The sequence below is a fragment of the Chlorocebus sabaeus genome, chromosome 15 (assembly GCF_047675955.1).
Source record: "Chlorocebus sabaeus isolate Y175 chromosome 15, mChlSab1.0.hap1, whole genome shotgun sequence".
Lineage (NCBI taxonomy): Eukaryota > Metazoa > Chordata > Mammalia > Primates > Cercopithecidae > Chlorocebus > Chlorocebus sabaeus.
This window is the reverse complement of record NC_132918.1, coordinates 42,702,767-42,718,799: the sequence shown is the minus strand read 5'-3', so window position 1 is coordinate 42,718,799 and position 16,033 is coordinate 42,702,767. Positions and strand designations below refer to the sequence as shown.

Below are 16,033 nucleotides of genomic sequence, written 5' to 3'. Positions count from 1 at the left end.
GATTCATTTAATCTTTCTACCACCCTAAGAGGCAGGTATTATTATTCTCATTTATCAAATGTGAAAACTGAAGTGCAGAGAGGTCAAGCAACTTATTCAAAGTCACACAGCTAGTAGATGATGAAGAATAGACATGAGCCAAGGCAGTTTAGCTCTATAGCCTTTGCCCTTAATCAACCTACTCTATTACATCTCAGTAAGTATAAAGCATAGGAGAACAATAATACATAATTATGATAAGATTTCTTACAGCAATTTCAAGTACAGCTTCAGAAAATAAAAACATAGTAACCCAGTGGGCAAGAGAAAAGATGGGAAAAAGAGAGAAGGGAAATTTAAAAAAAAATTTTTATCTTGAGTAGTAATATACAGATATGGATTAAATTTGACTATATTTTTTAAACTATAATGTTGGTTATATTTTAATATTCAATAATAAAGTTAGTTATAGTTGTCTGTTTTGTGGAAAACCAATGAAAATATAATAGAATACCTGATTACTGTGTTTCTTTTTTCTGTTTCTTTCTTTTGTTCATTTTTCTTTCTTCTTTTCTTTTTTCCTTTTTTGTTTCTTTTTTCTTTACCTTCTTTATTATTGCTGTTGGCTATCCAGTAACTTAACTCTTTTTCTATGTATGAGGGATTCTTAGCTATATGTGTTTTGTAGAAGTGGAGCTCTCCTTCTACCATAGGAGCTAAAATGATCTGATTGCTGCTTTATGCCCCTCAGCAGCTGGTGAAAAGGAACTGGGTATAGGCCTGCCAAACACATGATCCCATTTAGGTCCTTGAATCTATAACCGTCTCCACAAAGAAGCAGAAATGGCAAGAACAAGATCCAATTCCCAGGACAGCAATGGCAGTGAAGTGAGTAGCAGCATTCAGAATTGAAACCTATTGACTATAAAGATGTAAACTGTAGCATCAGTGCGCAACTAAATGGTGGTGATGGTGTGCTAAAGAGAATGCATCTGAGACATTATTTAGATTTTGTCCTGCCTCTTTTTCTATCTTAGCACTCTATCCTTCTCAACAATTTTGGGAGCTTATCAATGCTTTTTTCATTAATGCTTTTTCTGCTCAGATTATTAGAGTTTGTTTCTGATGTTTGCAAATAACGACCCTGATTAGTGCAATTTCTAAAACTGTAGAGAAAAAAAAAACGAGAAAAAATAAAAATTAAAAAAAAAATCCAAAAGAAGGTGAAAAACGAAACAAAGATGGAGAATCAAAAAACACAAGATAATATAGCAGAAATATGTCCAAATACATCAGTAACAATAAATGTGACTGGGTTAAACCTAGCCTTTCCTTAAAAGTCTAAGACTTTTTTTTTTAAAGGCCAAGACTCAAAGAATCTTTCAAAAGTTAACTTTATGCTATTTTTATTTACAAGAGTTTGACCAAAAAAAAAAATATGCAATTTAATGTAAAGAAATGAAAACATATATTCCAGAAAAATTATAATTTAGAGTTCAGCATTCTTAGTTGCTTTCTAAAAGCAATAAACTTATTTTTCATTCCTTTTCACCTCTACCTACATTTTTGCATACAACATTGAATCATTATTCCAATTATTTATATCTGATAATGAGGCTCCTTGCTTTCTTATCTGGAATGGGAACATTTTTATCCCTAAACTTTCCTGACACCTCAATTAAGTTAAAATGTTAATCCCTATGTTGAACAAAACATATCATGTTAAGCAAAGAAAATCCTAAAAATGTGAGACTTAGTTGAACTCAGAATCCTCTCATCTTAGACCTTCTGTTGTGGAGTTCAGGCGAAAGAGAGTTGACATTATGTCAACAGAGCATAGGAAGTACAATATGGACCCAAAAACTAGAGAGACCTGGGTTTAAATCCAAGCTTTGCCACTGACTAGGTATGTGACATTGAATAAATCTTTTGATTTTGCTGAGTCTAAGTTTCCTATGCACAAAGTAGATATGAACATCTCTATTTGTAGGGACTTTATAAAGATTTAATTAGATAATTAATCAAAACAGTTGTTCTCAACATAATTGGAATCACCTTGGGAACTTTAGCAAGTAATGTTGGCTGGGTCCCTTCCCTAGAGTTTCTGGATGTAATTGATCTGGAATATAACCTGGGCTTTCAGTTTTTCAAAAGCTACCCATGTTATTGTAATGTACAGCTAAAGTTGAGAAACACTGATCTAAACATATAGTCTAGTTTATTAAATAGTATATAGAAAGCATGACAAAATTATTACTAGGAAGATGATGAGGAGGATAATGATGATGATGATAATGATGATGAAAAAGATGATAAATTTCAGCTATACATTTCTGATATTGAAGTTGGCCTAGTGTGATTATTCTTCTACAGAACTCAAGAGAAAAAGAAGTGATATGGTTTGAATCTGTGTCCCCACCCAAATCTCAAGTTCAATTGTAATCCCTAGTATTGGAATTAGGCCTGGTGAGAGGCGATTGGATCATGGAGGTGGATCCTTCATGAATGGTTGAGCACCATCCCTTTGGTCAATGAAATGTGAGTAGAATAGATATCAATTCTAGATGGTAGCCTTTAAAAGCCTTAGACCTTTGGTGTTACTATAACAATATACCATAGACTGGTTAGTTTGTAAAGAACAGAAATTATTTCATTATGTCCTGATAGAGTTCTCATGAGATCTGGTTGTTTAAATGTGTAGCACCTTCCTCTTCTCTCTCTTCCTACTGTTCCAGCCACGTGAAGATGCCTGCTCTGACTTTGCCTTCTGCCATGATTCAAAACTCCCTGAGGCCTCCCCAAAAGCAGATGCTGCTATGCTTCCCATACAGCCTGTGGAATCATGAATCAATTAAACCTCTTTACTTGTAGACTACCCAGTCTCATGTATTTTTATATAACAATGTGAGAATGAACTAACATAAGAAGTCACTTAGTATGGAGATTGCCAGAAACTTCATAGTAATACATGTATACTATTTTCATAGCTTTTAATTTCCAATCCTATACAAACTATGAAATAAATATTACAATGTTTTTTGGAGTGAAAAACACTCATAGAGTTTAATTGTTTTACAAATGATAGGTTAGGGAGCTAAACCAGAATGCAAATTTTAACCTATTTATCCCAACTTCAGTACTATTTCTATTATGTCACAGTTGTCCACAGTGGACAAAAGTAAACAGTTCAGCTTCTTCATAAACTGAATTTAGAAAAAAATTTCTAAGTCTGGAAAATACTCCAGAAATCACATGATGACTAGAGCAAAGGGTAAAATTGCTTCAGCCACTAAAGATCTCATTAGCATATGAGTAGTTTGAAGCTAAAGACTATTTTTTGTTTGTCATTATATCCCTAGTGACTTGCATAGTACTTGGCACTTAATAGGAGCTCAATAAATATCTGTTGGATGGATACTCAAAGGCTCTAAAATGAATCATTTTAAGCAATGTAATGAAAGTTTTTTTAAAAAGGTATTAATATCTGAAAATAAAAACTTCAAATTCTTACTTTCAGTGAAAAGTAATGACCATAAGGATTTATTCCATGTCTATCAATCCAAGAAAGTATTTGGAGCAGAAAACAGAAGTTACCATGCACCCTCTGTCTGTACATATATACACATACATATGCATATATATGTATAAACTAATTCAAAGATATTATTTAATATATACAGACATTGCCTATATACTGATTTTTAAATTACTTTACAAATTTTTTACTTTATCAGCAGAATAAGTCTATGATGCTTTCCCTCGGTTTCAACTAAGATTGAAACTGGTTATGTAAGTATTTTTTAACTTCAAATACCATAAGATTACCTAAGATTTTGCCTACAAATAGAAAGTAAAAATCATTATTACTGCTAACAAAGATGAAGTATAAAAATGTGAAATGGCTAAGATTAGAAAAAACTTTTAATGAAAGTGTAAGTAAGAAACAAACATTATTATGCAGAAAATAGTTTTCTATCTAAAATAAATTATTAATAATGGTTCTGTGGCATATTATTGAGTCACCATAATATTAAATGTATAGTAGAAGAGTTTACTGTGTAAATATTAAAATGTATAACATATAGAACAATAATTATATGTCATTAAGCTAGTGTCATTCTTTTATTTATCTTTTAGCTAGTGTTACTGATACAAAGCATTTAGGTGATGGCCATGTATGTTACTTTAAGATAGAAGAATGTGCACATCATTTCCTGGTGAATAGTAATATAAGAATTCAGATAGTTTTGAAATCATATTTCAGAATGTAGTAATACTGTTTTCTGAGGGGCAAGGGGCAGGGCAGGGGGAATCATGTTCTGTCCTCCACTTAGAGACAGGCATTTAGTAGTAACATGGAAAGTTCACATGATATCCCACAATTTAAGAGGTCACATGATTTCAAAGTCTCTGGCCCTTAGGGAACTCAGGTAAGGGTTGGTGTAAAAGCAGGATTAAGCTTGACTTGAAGGCAGTAAATAATTGGATTGGGAAAGGAAAATGGGTTGGAAATTCCAAGCAGTAGAAAAACATGCTCAAAAGTAACTCTAAGTTATGGAGAGAAACATCAAAGAGGTCTAGTAAAGAGTGGAAGACAGACTTGGAAGTATTAGAACCAGAAAGAGGATTTTGAACAGAAACTTCCAGAGTCAATTTTATCCCAATTGCTAATTAGCAAACTGTATCACAGGGGATAGACTACGTTATGAAGAGGTTTAAAACAAAAATGTTAGTTCCTTAAAATAAAACTTTTTTTGCGGGTTCTTGCTACATGTTCATCTCAGGTTGGTGAGGGGTCTGCTTCATGTTGTCCTCAATCAGGGATGCAGCCTGAACCATCAGAAACGTTTCCACCATCTAAAATGTCACAGTGGAAGGGGGACAGGGAAGAGATATGCATACACAGGCTCCGCTATGGTTTGAATGTTTTTGTTTCTCCCTAAATTTATGTTGAAACTTAATCCTCAATATGACGGCATTAAGAGGTGAGGCCTTTTGGGAGGTGATTAGGCCATGGCAGCTCCATGTTCATGAAGGGATCAGGGTTTGCAGGTGCTAGTCCATTCCCCTATTTTGCCATTCTGCCTTGCCCCATGTGTGGACACAAGGTTCACCCTTCTACCACGTGAAGATACAGCAAGAAGTTCCTCCTCAGATATCAGACTTGCTGGTGCCTTGATCTTGGACTTTCCAGCCTCCAGAACTGCTTGAAAATAATTTCTGTTCTTTATAAACTAACCAGTCTATGGTATATTGTTATAGTAACACCAAAGGTCTAAGGCTTTTAAAGGCTACCATCTACAAGTGATATCTACTCTACTCACATTTCATTGACCAAAGCAAATTACACTATCATATCCAATTTCATAGAAGTAGGGAAAAGTAACCATATCATGTGCCTAGAGGAAGGAGAACTGGAAATACTGATGGAGAGCCCTAATGACCACTTACAATGTCTGATGCTTTTACTATATTATGTAATTAAAAATTTGTTCTGGAAAAACACTTGGTTGTAGAATGCAAAATACAAGAAAGGGATACATCTGGAGATAGGGAAGCCTATTATTACAACTGTCTAGGTGTAGCAATAAAAATCCAAACTGGGGAAAAGAAAGGAAGCACCACAGTGAGAGATATTATGGAGGAATAAATGTGAAAAATCTGTTAATTGACAGGCATAAGGGAAAATAAAATTGTGAAGATGATTAAGAGATTTCTAGCCTTGATAAAAGATGTTTCTTTTTAAAATAAAGTTCAAGATTGGGCTCCTGGAGAATTTGAGGTGCAATGTGTTCTCATTGGAAGTGTCAGCTGATCCTGTGTGAAGTTATGAATACCAGATGACTCTTCAGAGTGGTCCTGCTTTAGAGTGAGAAGACTGGCCCTTTAAACCTGTGAGGGGGATGCCCATGGTCAAAGTGGCTCTCCTGGCTGAGACAATTCCTGAAGAGGGCTAACTGTCTGTGCACATCACGGCATCTGCTGCAATTACAGATGCCTACATTTAACATATGTGAAGACGAGAGAAAACTTCAGAAAAAAGATGTTCAGAATACCTAAAGGAAATATAAATATTTTGTGAGGTAAACTATTTTCTTAGGATTGGTATTCCCATAGGTTAACCTTTCACTTATCTGAGCTGACCCTATGTATAATTCACAAGCATGATATTCCTTGGGGAAAAATCATAAACCATGGCCTCCATGTCAAGCAGCTTGAAAAGTACACTGGGATTCAAGCTATCAGAACTCTTGTTATCTTAATAGCTCATTCAGGTTTCACCTCTGAGATTTTAATCAAGCACCTGTGCTATGTGGAGAATAGCAAACTGGTCATAGCAAAATCTGGAGTAGACAGTTTCATTTCTTGAGTGATTTAATTAGTACCTGGCATTTCACATTAATTGGAAGTTCAGACAATGAGGCATTGTTTAAAGCAGTTAGAAATCTTTGGCATAATTATTCAAATATTAGGTGTGCTTATCATTGCACAAAGGTGCAGATCAAAAACACAGAGCAAGATTTGTTTAAAGATTAAGGGAGAAGAAGTACAGCCTGGTGGCTATATTTCATAATAATGTATTGCATATTAAAGTTTGCTAAGAGAGTAGATCTTAAGTATTTTCACCACACACACAAAAAGATAACTCTGTGAAATGATAGATTTATTAATTAGCTTGATTGGGCTAACAGTTTCTCAATGCATATGTATATCAAAACACCACATTATATACATTAAATATATTGTTTATTTTTATACCTCAATAAAGTTGGAAAATACAATAAAGAGAGAAGGATGTGTTAGGTAATTGCCATATTAAGAGACATAAATCTAAACAAAAAAGAAGAAAAATGTTATTCTAAAAAATATCAAACCAGCTTGTATTATTTGTCTCTGTTTCTATAAAATTTTGTTTACATGTATGTATCAAAGTAGGAAAAACATATATGAATATCTCCTGGTATATAGGGTATCTATGATGTATGAAGTGAAGAAAAGCAAAAGCAAGCTGAAAGGAAATGTATGTATTATTTTATTCTACTATTTGAAAATAAAATAACCAACCAACCAACCAAAAACTCCATTTTTTTTTACTTATATGCCTTGTATTCATTTGTGTGAGCATAGAAGAGTAAACTTGGTAATCTTATGAAAATGGGGGTGAAAAGGATGTGATAATTGGCATTTTAATCACATTGTTGTTGCATATTATTTCATCAGTTACAACACAGAAGTATACATTTTCTAATTTGAAAAACATCATATAAAGAAATTCATGCAAATTTTAAAAAGATAGAATGATGCCTGAAGCCTATTCTGAAAGCTGAATTTTAGAACAACTTTCTAAAAGCAAACCGGACAGCCATTGAGAAGAACTAAACACCTTGCAGGAGTTTGACATCCAGAAAGAAACACGCATATACGGTACAGGAATAAATAAGGGTTCTTTTGTCTACAGCAATCAAGTCAGTCTTGGTCTAAGGTAGCAATCTGAGCTAATCAGCCTGTCCTATCCATATAGGGCCATTCAGAATAGATAGATTTGTTTTACCCAAAGTGGTGAAATGAAAAGAGGAAATAAAGATTGATTTTATGAATTGCCAGGGTTAGTTTTGGTAGAATTTGTTTTAGATGTTGTCTTATCAAGTTATTTGGTTCAGTAAGTGTTGCTCCATAAGAGTTGCTTAAACATTTTTGAAACAGTGTAAGGTTATTACAAAAATATAAAGCAGAAGCTTTTTCAGATTGGGAGCTATGACAGCAGAGGAAAATCATAATTGGAAGCAGATTAAGGAAAGATACTGGATTAACTGATGATTTACAGTAAACTAAAAGATCCTAGAAGTCACTATTAAAATTCCACAAGTGGATCCCATTCTGAAAGTGGAAAAACTGAGCATTATAAAAGTGTCTGAATTATGAATTATAGCAAAATTATAAATTAGAATAAATTAAAATCAAATAGAATACATACATAAAGATGACACTAAATTTCTCTCAGTGTTCAGAAAATTTAAACTTTGTAATAATATTTTAAAATGTCTCCCAATGTTAGCTTTTATAGCTTACAGATTAATTGAAAGTTTTCTTTCAAAAATGAATTGTGTGTAATCATGTCCCTAGGAGCTTTCTGCATCAAAAATATCTACTAAATTCAGCACTATCTTATTTATCTGGCTCCTACATAGCCAGGTCTCCAGTTTTTCTGGATGGATTTAGTGTACAAGTAAACCTATTTTCTTAAAAATGAGGCCAATACATAAGAAGAAAATTCTATTAGGGAAAAGCACCTATAATCTTAGCTGAATGATCTAAAAAAAATTACATCCACTTTTCATGAAATGAAAACCACAGGACTTCATAAATTCTTTCTTTGTAGAGGACAACTTGGTGTATCTGAAAGCATGTTCTGTCTGTACAATATATAAAAACAACTCAGAACAGCCTGGGCAACTCAGTTAAGGCGAGAAGAGATCCCACTGTGCAAACTTAAGTCCTGTGCAGACAATTCCGAGATTATTTATTGCACATTGGTGTTACAGGGAATGAAAGCGACTAATTGTGCATAATCATTTTTCAAATGTCTTCCACATCAAATATATCCACTAAATTCAGCACTACATGATTTTTTCTTGCTACCAACCTACCCAAGTGTCTAGATTATGTGGATTGATTGTAGGTGCAACCCTCTGAGTTCTGCACTGTGCCAATCACTATGCTAGGCACCTTCACACACATCATAATACAGTAGATAGCACAGTCCTCCCCTACAGGCTTCATTCTCCCCATTTTATAGATGAGTAAGCTGAAGGCAACAAATATTAAGCAACTTTTCCAAGGTCATAGAACTGTTGAGTGACTAGATTAGGTTTTGAGCCTTAGTAAGTGTGCTTCCAATGCCCAGATTATTTCTACTGTATTATGCTGTCTCTAGGAGGTTATAATTCAAGGTGCCTCTTCTTTTTTGCATTAAAAAGATCAAAATGATTAGGCTAAACTCTTTAGCTTTCTTTTATTTCTACTCAGGAGAAGGATGGCCTAATGAGCTAGAGTGACCAGTTAATGAAACCACTGGTGATTTAATGAAGACACCGCTGAGACATTTTACAGAATGACCAAATTCACTATATTTCATTACATTTAAAAAACTCTATAAATATGCATGTATACATAATTTTACATAATTATATAAATGGAATCCCCCTTCTCATCAGCCACTACCAGACACTCATCTTCACCTAGAAACTTCCTCCATGTTCACTCTACATTGGGACGTTTGTTGTTGGTTTCCGAGGTACAACATTTTTTTTTTATATTCCTCTGTTTTCCTTCTCATCTTCTCCCCAGGGAACAATGCCCATGTAAATAATCTACTACATATCTATTTATAGTTTTTCATATTCATATCATTATATGAAACATACATATATGAATATTCATATCCAACATTACTTATAATAACTATAAATATAAGAAGTTATGTTCTTCTTTTGTAAATATTAGTTCATATCATGCCTACTTTTCTTCATTCTACATTTTTTAATCAATAATACCTAAGATATGATTGGGCATGGTGGCTGATGCCTGTAATCTCAGCACTTTGGGAAGATTAGGTGGGAGGATGGCTTGAGGGCAGAAGTTTGAGACCAGCCTAAGCAACATAGCATGACTGTTTCTATGAAAAAATAAAAATTAGACAGGCCTGGTGGCACCCGCACGTATTCAGGAGGCTGAGATGGGGGTACCACTTGAGTCCAGAAGACTGAGGCTGCAGTAAGCATGATTGCACCACTGCACTCCAAACTGATGACAGAGAGAGATCCTGTCTCCAAACAAAACAAAATAATAATAAAAAATTAATAATAATAGTTAGGGCGAAGCCCTCTACATCAACTAGTATATTCTCTGAGTCATTATTTTTAGTGTTTTTATTATACTTACCAATGCAGCAATAAATATTCATGTATGCATATTTTTATTTGCTGATGTTTTTATTTCTATGAAAGAGATTCCCAGGAGTTACATACCTGGAATATAGTATATGTAGTCTTGATTTTAACCAGTGTTATCAAATATTTTACAGGAAGGATGCAATTATTCACATTGCCAGGTAACAGTTGTGAAGAATATCCTTTTCTCTAAATATTCCTGGCAGCGCTAGTTGAGTTTTGATGGGAATAAAATGATACAGCACTGTTACTTTAATTTAAATATCCCTTGCTACTATAACATTTGGACATTTTTGACAGCTTTTATTCACATGGATTTAGTTTTTGCTTATTTTCCATGAAATTGTTTATTTTCTTATTTTGTAAGTTTTTAAATATGGTTTGGAACCCTTTGTTCAATAAGATACATGGAACTGTTTTGTTTTTGTTTTATTACAAAAGCCTATCATTTATTTATTATTTGGGGTCTCTGGCCGAAGTTTTAAATTAATTTTAGTCAAGTAAGTCTATCTTTCCTTTTAAAAGTGTTTGGATCTTCTGCCTTGGTTAAAAGTTTCTCCTGATCCTATATTGTCAATATTATCACTTGCATGTCCTCTAAGAGTACTGTTGCCTTATAGTTTTCTATTTAGATACTTAATTTAACCTAGCATTTCAGAATTATATAGAATTTTTTCTAGATAGAAACAATTTGCTGCTATCATTTATTAAATTCATCATCCTTTCCTGCTTAACTGAAATGTTAACCTTTGTTGTACGTTAAATTCATAAACATTCTGGTGATGAGGATGCAGGAAAACACTACCCACCCCCCGAAATATGATACCTCGGAAATTGAGAAAACAGCAGAAGTAGGAATGCTGCTCTCATCTTCCCCTCACCTTTCACCCCTGAAGCAAGCCAGAAAACTTAGAAGGTCACTTTCTGATCTTTTCCCTCCTTTCTCTCCAAAGACTCTCTTATGACAAGTGTCCTTCCTGACACCTGGATAAGAGAAATGTCATACAGAGACGCCAAGAATCTGGACAGACTTTTGTTACTCCCAGTGTATTACCATTAGATCACACTCCCCTTTGTCCACACGTCTACACAACTGCCTGCTCTTCATCAAATCTGAGCATAAAAATATACCTTTTCTCTGTTTCTTTGGGTCTTCATTTCTGATGTCTCCTATGTCACATAAAACTTACATTAAATAAATTTGTATGCTTTTCATATCTGTCCTTTATAATAGGGGTCTCAGCCATGAACCTCGCGATGGGTGAGGAAAGAAATGTTTTCTCTCCTACACTGGCATTCCTTCCTGGAAACTTTACATCTTATAATTTAGAATTCCATATTATCCAAGAAGCACAGTGGCACCAATTTTTAAAAAAACTTTATTGCTTATCAAATGTAAATTGAGTATAAGATGGAATAAGAACTTTGAAAATAAAAGAGCATGGTAATTCCTATCCCAAAGGGACTTATCAGTTATTAGAAAGTAATAGGACGATATGGGATGTACACAAAAAGTGTTAATTAACATTACCATGTCAGATCTATGAGGTCTATTATGAGAAGACAAAACTATGGGAGAAGCAGTTGATGATGTGTGGTTTCATATTAGAAGGAATGAAAACAGTGTAGCCTGCAATGTGCAGAATAAACTTTGGTGGAAGGGAGCAGACATAGCCCTTAAAATGAAATTAGATCATTAACACCAGAATTTAGAAGCTCTGAATATTTCAGCATCCAAACAGAATTTCCAAAGTTTGTTTATATAGAAAAAACAGAAAATATTTTGTCAACGACACCACACACAATAACTGATATCAACTACCAATGAAAAATGCACAATGTAAAAATAATATGAAACAGTGATTGCTTAATATTTCACATTTTGATCTTAAATATATTTTTCATACTTTTTTGAATTATGATATTGCCTTAAAATTCTATTTTATAACATTTAAAAACAATCATCTAAGGTAAGTGTAGACATCTCTTTGAATAGTGAGATCCAGCTAGTTTCTATCCATTAATTCATGTAAAATTCCTGTAATATATGAAAATAGGAGAAGACAGGACCCAAGTTTTGTTTTTGTTTTTGTTTCTCTTCGCTTGTGATGTGTGAAGACTGCTGCCAATTGGTAGTAGGGGTACTCCATCATTATATCATTAATAGATCTCACCAGAACAAGGTTTCATTACTGTGGATATTGGATAAGGCTCTGCCAGAAGGCTTTCAATACCCTAAGGATAAGATGTGCTAAGTCCCCAAATTAGGTGCAACCGTCTTTGGGCAAGAATTTGAGGTTTGCAGGGATGTTTATGCTGGGGTTTGAGAAGCCTCTCTCAAGATATTTCCCTAGGGTGACAAATCCATAATTGCACTTATCAGCTTTAGGCTGCCTTGATTAATGCAACCTTCTGTGATTTATCACCCAGAATATTTTTAAACAGGTGCTCTCTCTTCATTGTAATAGACTAGAGTTTTTCAGAAGTGACAACAGAGGCTTCTTTTATTTATTTGTTTTGTGAAATTCAATGAGAACATATTGCAAGCAAAAATACCCAGTCATTTTGTAGAGACCTGAGGTTAGTGTAGTTAGTTTTGTAGAGGCCTGGGGTTAGAGAGTTAGTTGATGTCAGCCTGCGATGATTTCTATCTGACTTTCTTGACCCTTTAAAAAGAAGTTGCTGCTTTTTAAAATGTTACTCCCTACCTCCAGACACCTAACATTCATAGCATACTGTCTTGGATCCCAGATCTTCTTATCCTTGGAGAATCTCGAAACTAGCTGCCTACTGTATAAGAATCAAATATAGCATACCAAAGAGCCTTGACAGAAAAATCACACACTACACACACACACACACACACACACACACACACACACACGCAACATTGGCCATACTTTATGAGAACTTTTAAACTATGGAAAAATATGTTAGAAATCTAAAGTTAACTTGTGCAAGTGGTATACAGCTATGCACACCAATCTTACCATTTTAGTGTTTAGAGTAGTCTGGACCCAGCTGGAGTAACAAATTCTTTTCACTACTTTAAAGTTGTGCCAAACATATTTCTATAGGGAAGCAGTACATCACAGTGGATCAGAATGTAGTCCCTCAGTGTCAACATCTTGAAATGTAAACCTGGCCTCACCACTTACTAGCTGTATGACCTTGGAAAAATTAATTAACCTCTCTGACCAAATTTTCTCATTTGTGGAGTTGAAAACTACCTACTTCACAGGACTATTCTGAGGATTGAATCACATAAAATATGTGGAAAGATCTGTTATTTTAATTAAAAAAAAAAACAACAAAGCACTATTTAACTTATCAAGGGACTACAGATTGTCTTAAGTCAAGAGCACCTTCTATTTTCCTAAAATCAATTAAAGATCAGCTTACTTAGGTTCTTATCTATTTATGAAAACACATGAGATGGACAACACTTACCAGTACTTTGAGGAACCCACAAACTGGGAGTAAATAAAATTTTATTTTCAAACATCTGGTCTGTTTAACCTAGGCTGCTGTCTCATTAGATATACTGGTTTCTCACTATGAAAGAGTAAGTTTAGAATGAGCTGGAAATTCACTATTTGAAAATCTATATACCTCATCTTGTGTTTCCTTCCAGAGAAACAGCAAAAGAGAGAGAGAGAGAGAGAGAGAGAGAGAGAGAGAGAGAGAGAGAGAGAGAGTGTAAAGATAATGGGTGAGTAATGCATGAAGCAAAATCTAAGACTTCCGGAAAGCCCTGTGAGCTAAGCAAAGATGAAAGTATTTTCTGGTTGTGAGGGAAGAATGTGAGTGCTTAATGGCTCAAGTTGCCCACAGATTCCTGGGATAGTGTGGGATATCAATCTGCTTTGTTTGATTCTGTAGAACTGTTATTCCCAAACCTAGCAGCATGTCAGAATCTTTTTGAAGAGTGTCTTTAAAACGTACAGATTCTTGAACCCTGTCCAGGCCAACAGAATCAGTATCTCCAAGGATATAGCTCTGAAATATATGTTTTAAAAAAGTTTTTATAGTAGTTCTTATACACAACTATATTCGATAATGAAGAACCAGAGATTTTTTAAATAAACTTTTGTTTTTACATTGGAATCAGTTTGGATGACACTACTGAGTTCTCATATACCTTGACTCATTTGCCCCTAATGTTAACGTTTTATATAATAATCATGGCACACATATCAAAACCAGAAAATTAACACTGGCAAATTACTAATGTATTTTTTATATTTCTGAGTCCATTACAGGATTCTATAACACTTTTAATCGTCATGCCTCCTTAGTCTCCTCTGGCCTGTGGCAGTTTCTCAGTTTTTCAAAACTTTGAGAACTTTGAAGCATGTCCTCAGTGTAGAATTTCCTCTTTTTTAGACTGAGGTTAAGGGTTTTGGAAACAAGTGCCACCGAGGCAAAGTGCCCCTTTCTCATATCTTATTAGAGAGTACATGATACCAACATAACATCACTGGTGGTATTAACCTCCATCATTTGATTAAGGCAGTGTCCACCAGATCACTCCTCTGTTAGGTTACTATTTTTCCATTCTCATACTCTGTTCATTAGAAATAAGTCTTTAAATCTAGTCAAGGGTTGGCTGTGTGCGTGTTGAAGGGGTGGTGTGGAGAGATGAATCAAGCTCCACTTCCTGGAGGAAGGAGTGTAAGTGAAGGTTTATGATCAAAGTAGTACTTCCAGAAAACTGGGTTAATTAGGTACATTGGGGGAAGGAGACTATTGGTTGGGAAACCAGTGGCAAAACTCAAACCAGAGGAAATGAGGACCTGAACAAAAGCAAAGGCATTGGTGAAAAGGAACATATATCTTAAAAATATTGTGGAAGTGAAAGAAACCATGGTTACTGATTAGACATGTGTGAAAGAGAGACAAATATATATCTGCCAGATATATTCAGGTTTTGATCCTGAGTAACTTAGAAGAGGGTAATGCAGTGAAGAACAGAGAAAGAGGATACGTTTGGTTGGGACATACAGAATTCAAAGGCTTGTGGACATCAAGGTAGATATATTGAACAAGCAGTTAGAAATTGAATCACAAAACAATTTACCTCCTTGTGAATTATGCTATCTTCCAGGGCCCATTATACAGCACAAGGCTGCCTCTCCTGCTCTCCAGTCATACTTCCAAGAAAACTGCTCACTCTCAGAACCAAGGTTCAATTTATACTTTGTGGTTTGGGTAGAAGTAAGAGGAAACACCCTCAAATAGACTTGGATCATTCCAGATGTCCTATAAATGAAGTTTGACATTTGCTCAATTATCACCATGTCACTGTAAAAGCAGTGAATCTACCTTCATTGTGAGGATTTGGGGACTAGAATTAATGAGTACAGTAACCTTATGGATAGAACCTTCAGAGTTTTTCATTATCTATGTGAAGAGATAATTCTAAGATATTTGAGATCTAGTATCTGTCAGCTTGGGAACTCGTGTGTAGTCCCAAGACTAGACAAGGAAACCCTTATTAGTATTTTTATTTTCCATTTCAAATAAAAAGGGTATGTGTTTAAAAAAAAATGAGCTGGTTCAAGCTGTAAAGCATGTCTTAATTATATGTTTGGTAATGCCTGAAAACCAGAAGATTCCCAGAGAAAAAGAAAAAAAGTGTTGATTAAGTATCTTCCCCTTTTGAGGGTAGATAGAAAGAATAAAAGGAATTTCAAAGTCTCAGGTTGTTAGGAAGCTGCAAAGGTGATTTCTTTTTCTGCATTCCTTCACCTTAGCAAGGTGATAAGGCAGATGAGGGGAAGTAGAAGGCACAGGACCATGAAAATGGACCCAAGGTGATGGGACTCTGTTCTCTTATAAATGGCCATCTTTCCAGGACATCCTTTCTCGCAGGCTGCTTCAGCATCTACTGACTGATCTCTGAAATTCGTTTCTCTCATTTCACCTTCATAGCTCAGAGTTTGTAATTCATCCATTTTGTGGTGTTAATGATAAACCACTTGTAAAGATCAGTTTAATTTCTAATATAAATAATACAAAATAAGAGATGAAAATATTAGGTACACAGACTTTAAGAAATTAAAAAAAAAATTTCCCTCTCATTTTTTTTGTTGTTTAAAACC

At 34.5% G+C, this 16,033-nt stretch overlaps 1 long non-coding RNA gene across 1 annotated transcript in view; it reads left to right on the top strand.

The window, feature by feature from the left end:
• LOC119625773 (uncharacterized) overlaps positions 1-15,147 on the top strand; it is an 81,965-nt gene extending 66,818 nt beyond the window's left edge. Inside the window, exon 4 of the long non-coding RNA XR_005241884.2 lies at positions 15,037-15,147. This is a non-coding gene — a long non-coding RNA (uncharacterized lncRNA). The remainder of the gene's footprint in view (positions 1-15,036) is intronic.
• Positions 15,148-16,033: the final 886 nt, after the last annotated feature.